The following is a 5571-nucleotide window of genomic DNA, read 5'->3' on the forward strand; positions in this document are numbered from 1 at the left end:
ATCCAGAACAAACTGTAACAAAATATGTGCACCTTTTTATATATAAAAAAAAAACACTTTAAAAGGACTTTTAATACCTTGGGGCATAAATTTGGAGAGCCGCCATTTTGGACAGGATATGACACACTTACGTGGATTCCTCATCGCTGTAGACAAATAACGACACTAAGTCAGCGTTATCCAGATATTGGCTCCATAATATTGGTACGGGATACAAATTTAAAATGTTTACGTTTGAATGAAATTGGGTGGTATGTGAGGACCGCTTTAAGCTGAGCTGCTATGAGAGGGATCTGTCAGCTAAGCTAATGGGCTAAGCTAACGGACACAAAGCCAAAGCTACGTCTGAAACCAGACGTAGCTTTAGCTTTATTCTGGCAACAGAATTTCTTCACAGAAAGACATTGGATTCAGCTTGTAAACGTACTTGTTCAGAGCACTACTGCGTTGCTGCTTACATGGGATACTATGAGGGGGTGTCATGGCACTAACCGCACCCCCAGCACATTGTTCCCTCTTTTTTCTTTGTGGCTAAATGATGAACTCTGTCAGGAGAACTTACCGGTTGGTTAGGGCGTCCTCAGAGGTAGTGGAGCATCATCCTGTCAATGAACAGATATCCTTTCACTCAGCTTTCATCACAGTTTTTAAGCATATTTTTTGCACTTCCAACACCTAACTACTCAGCCATGGCTCGTTTCTGCTGCTAATAACAACTCTGTATAAGGTATAAAATGTATAAAATCGTCCTTTTAATGTCTTTTTTTTATTTTTATTTTTTTAAGGTGCACATGTTTTGTTCATTGGTAATACAAATGTTAGGAAGCAAAAGCTCCCTCACAACTAAAATGTTGAATATTTGTTAAATGTAAATTTCAAACATGTATTTAATTTGTTTTGCAAGTGAGAAATTGTGTTTAATATATTTTGTAAAATTCTTGTTTTATTACAATTATGAAGGGTTCAGTTTTGGTTAAAGAAATGAGAGGCATTGATTGAGGAGGCGGAGCCTCGGGCCTATAAAAGCAGGAAGTGAAGGTGAGGAGGGAAGAACAAGCCAAGATGGCTCCTGCAGCACACATGGACAGGGAAATGATGGAGTATTGGTTTTTGATGATTCTCTCCTTGTATATGATATGCTGTCTGGACTGAAAGCAGAAAATAAATGGACTTATTTTTTTTAAACCTGAATTGCTCCCAGTGACTTTGTCCTAAGCTTGCCATGACACAACCTTTTGCCTTGTAACAACAATAAATAAATTATTCTTTTTGTTGTATACATTTTCACTACAGGTACCCTCCAGGGAAGCCAATCCTGGTCCTCGAGGGCCGTATTCCTGAGAATTTTAGATGTCCCTGCTCCAACACACCTGGTTGAAACCAATGTGTTGTCATCAAGCTCTGCTGAAGCAATGATAACGAGCCATTCATCTGATTCAGGTGTGTTGGAGCAGGGACACATCTAAACGTCTCAAGAATACGGCCCTCGAGGACCAGGATTGGCTTCCCCTGCAGAGTCTAATGTGTTACAGATGGTTCCTCTCACCTAACACACCTGATTCTGATCAGTAATCAGGTGGAAAGGTAGGAGGAGCTTATAAAGGGCTGAGAGAACCAGGAGGAAGGAGTCATAACACCATTGACTCGCAGTAGACATGTGGAGAAAGTTCCTTCAGTTCCTCACGTGATGATTGTGAGGTTATTATTTTAGTTTGTACTGGGATTACTGGTTATTTAAAGTAGATTTAGTGATGGTGTCGTACCATTGGAACTAATTGGTTCGAGAACGGTTTCAGTGTGTGTGTGTGTGTGTGCGCGCGCGCGCGTGTGTGGGTGTGTGGTCCAGTTTGGTGCGCGCGCGCGTGTGTGGGTGTGTGGTCCAGTTTGGTGCGCGTGTGTGGGTGTGTGGTCCAGTTTGGTGCGCGCGCGGTCCAGTTTGGTGCTCGCGCACGTGTGGGTGTGGTCCAGTTTGGTGCGCGCGCGTGGGGTCCAGTTTGGTGCGCGTGCGCGTGTGTGGGTGTGTGGTCCAGTTTGGTGCGCGCGCGCGCGGGTGTGTGGTCCAGTTTGGTGAGCGCGCGTGTGTGGTTGTGTGGTTTAGTTTGGTGCGCGCGCGTGGGGTCCAGTTTGGTGCGCGCGCGCGTGTGTGGGTGTGTGGTCCAGTTTGGTGCGCGCATGTGGGTGTGTGGTCCAGTTTGGTGCGCGCGCGCGTGTGGGTGTGTGGTCCAGTTTGGTGCGCGTGGGTGCGTGTGCGTGTGGTCCAGTTCCTTTTGTTTCCTTGTTATTTAAATTTTTGTTGCTACTTCATGTAAATAAATACTTTGACAATCTTTATTTCTGTTTGATGTTTTTTATGTTGTGGCCCCTCAAGCTTTTCATAAAACAATAACTAATGGGAAACTCTCAATCTACGCTTAAAATATTACACTTAATTTATTTGAAGTAAATCAACTGTGTAACAATTAGAAAAGATTTTATTTGACCCAAACTGCTTTGTGAACGTAGGAACCTCAGTGCTAATGACTAAAAAGCAATGTAACAAAACACGCTAAGCTAACGTGGTGAGTTATGTTCTCTTCAAACAAGGTGACACGTGATGTTTTGGGCCTGGTGCAGCAGGTGGTTCCTCTCATTAGGTTTTACAGCAGGTTCTAGTGGTTCAGTGCAAACAAGTCAAGTTTTATGGAGCAAATACAGAAGGTTTGGGTTTCGCTCCACATTGATTGATTGTAGCATGACAGAGAAACACGGCTTCATTTTTCCTGGGAAATGTTTTGAGAAATTCATAACATTCCTACGCTGGAACAACTATGACATCATGAAAAAAGAGCAAGCGTGCTTGTCAAACTCTGATAAACGCTCCAGTTCACCTCAGTGGTGGTAGTTGGACCTTTTTTGAGTTTTGAGTAGTGTATGAAGTAAACAAAGTTCAGATTGCTTTATTTCAGTGGACGGGTCGTTTAGCGACCACTGGTTTTACTCTGAGGTCTACGTGTGTGTGTTTATCCTCCGTAGACAGGTTTTGTTTCTTTGGCTGCTCTAGTTTCTTCCTACTTTTATAATTAAAAACTCAAAATGAAAAGAATGAACTCATGTTCTGTACTCACTCGTACAACATGGGTGGGTATTGACAGTATGATAAACTCATCACAACATAACTGGGTCATTTTCATGTGTGTACATGTCAAACCTTTGCACTGATTCACTTCCATTTGTTGATTTTATTTCTGTGGACACGAATCTCACCAGATAATTTACCGTCAAAATGTCACAGGCATTATGTGTCGATTAAAGATCTAAAGATGCAAATACTGCATTTGAAGTTTCAACGATTGGTGGCAGTGATGTATTAAAATGCTGGAGGCCAATCGTCGTTTAAGTTGAGATGTAAAAGAAGAATTGGGACATTACACCAGAAAGTCACATGACATGTCAAGAAAAGAAAACCAGGTTAAATTATTATCTTTACTTTGTCGTTTCATGTTTATTGTGCAATAATCTATTCTGTGTTTTAAATGTCATGCTAACGTACTACTCATGCTAATGTACTACTCATGCTAACGTACTACTCATGCTAACGTACTACTCATGCTAACGTACTACTCATGCTAACGTACTACTCATGCTAACGTACTACTCATGCAAATGTACTACTCATGCTAACGTACTACTCATGCTAACGTACTACTCGCGCTAACGTACTACTAATGCTAACGTACTACTAATGCTAACGTACTACTAATGCTAACGTACTACTCATGCTAACGTACTACTCATGCTAATGTACTACTCATGCTAACGTACTACTAAATGAGTATGTAGTGCGTTCACATTAGATGGTATGAATAGATTATGTGAAAAATACCAGGATGTATAATATATGGGGACATTTTTTAAGTATGCACGGTGAGCATACTAGTCATACTCAACTTCAACCAACCCATGACGCGTTGCGAGCGTAAAAAGGTTCCTGGGACCGGCTTGAAATGAAATTGTGACATAAAATGGTAACGTTAAAAAAAATAAATATCACACGATTATGATCCGATAAATTTAGAAATTACCGGAAAAGTGGGTGGGCCTCCGTCCGCCTCCCCCCTTTCAAAAATGTCTCTGAGCGTCAAATTACAGCCAGATTCAACTAGCATTACCAGAATGGTAGTCATTTGAAAAATGAGGCCCCCAAGGGCCCCCTGGCGCCTTCATAGCACATACGGAGTAATAGGCCCCATTCTATTTATGGCATGTGTCAATGAGTCCGTACCACTAACTGTCGCAATATTTGAGTCACAATTAAATGAGAAATCGATTAATGAAAATTGCCTAAAAAGGGGGTGGGCCTACGTTGAATTACCCTTGAAATGATATATCACATGACTATGCTCCCATAAATTTGGAAATGACTGGAAATGGGGGGTGGGCCCCCCGGCCCTATTTTAAAAAAAAAAGCTCTGAGCGTCTCATCATATTCATTCATAGAGTATTCATACCAAACTGTATTCTGATCAAAGGGTTCCCCTGGTGCCCCCGTGACACGTACAGGGTAATGGGCCCCATTTATGCATTGGTATGTGCCAATGATTCAGGACCCCCAATCGCCCTAATATTTGACTCACAAATAAATGAGAAATCGACTGGTTTTTAATTTTTTTTGGTGTTCTTGGGGTCTACCAAATTTCAGCTGAGTAACGATTTTAACTAGTTTACACAACAACAACAAAGTGAGTTCAGTAGCCCACCCTACAAAGGTAAAGAACTAATACAGTTTAATATGGTTCTTGTGTATAACATAAACCAGTGGTTCACACATTGTTTTTGGCTCTCGTCCCCACTTTGTCAGACGATTTAAAAACATCTATAGATCATAATGATTGAATGAATGAGTGAAAACACACATTTTAAAGAACCAACACTGACTCTTGTATGTTTAGTTCATGTTCTAATTAAGATCATTTCTATCATGTTGGTATTATGTAGATTATTCTCTCTCTCTCTCTCTCTCTCTGTGTTTTTGGTTGTTTCTTATGTTGTTTTGTATGTTTCTCTGTTACTTTTGTAGTGATCTTGTGTATTTTTCTCATTTAGTGTGTTTTTGGTGTCATTTTATGTATTTTGTTGTTGTTTGTCTGTTTTTTTTTTAATTCAGTATATTTTTTTCTTATTGTGTGTTTTGTGAGTTGCTGGTAATATTGAGTATGGTTATCATTTCTAACTATAAATAAACCCCATATATTTAATATTTAACAGAAGAATTCTCTTGTTCTGTGTTTTTCAGGCTTTCCTTGTCTGAGTTTTATTATTATTATTATTATTATTGTTGTTGTTATCAACCAGGAAATGAGTCTGGGTCTTAGTGGGCTCTGAACTGGTCATCTCTGCCAAAACAAATCAAAGCAGCTGCTGGATTTCTGCTCTGCTTTGAACAAATGTCTGTGCGATCATGTATCTTTGTCTCCTGGAGCCAACGCACATTTCCTGTTCCTGATTCCCATCACAAATCAATAACACTGATCAGGAGTGGAGCTCAATTCCCCACAAGCTGCACAGGGTTATTATTCATGTAAATATTAATGT

This window comes from Gouania willdenowi, chromosome 20 (assembly GCF_900634775.1).
Source record: "Gouania willdenowi chromosome 20, fGouWil2.1, whole genome shotgun sequence".
Classification (NCBI taxonomy): Eukaryota; Metazoa; Chordata; class Actinopteri; order Blenniiformes; family Gobiesocidae; genus Gouania; species Gouania willdenowi.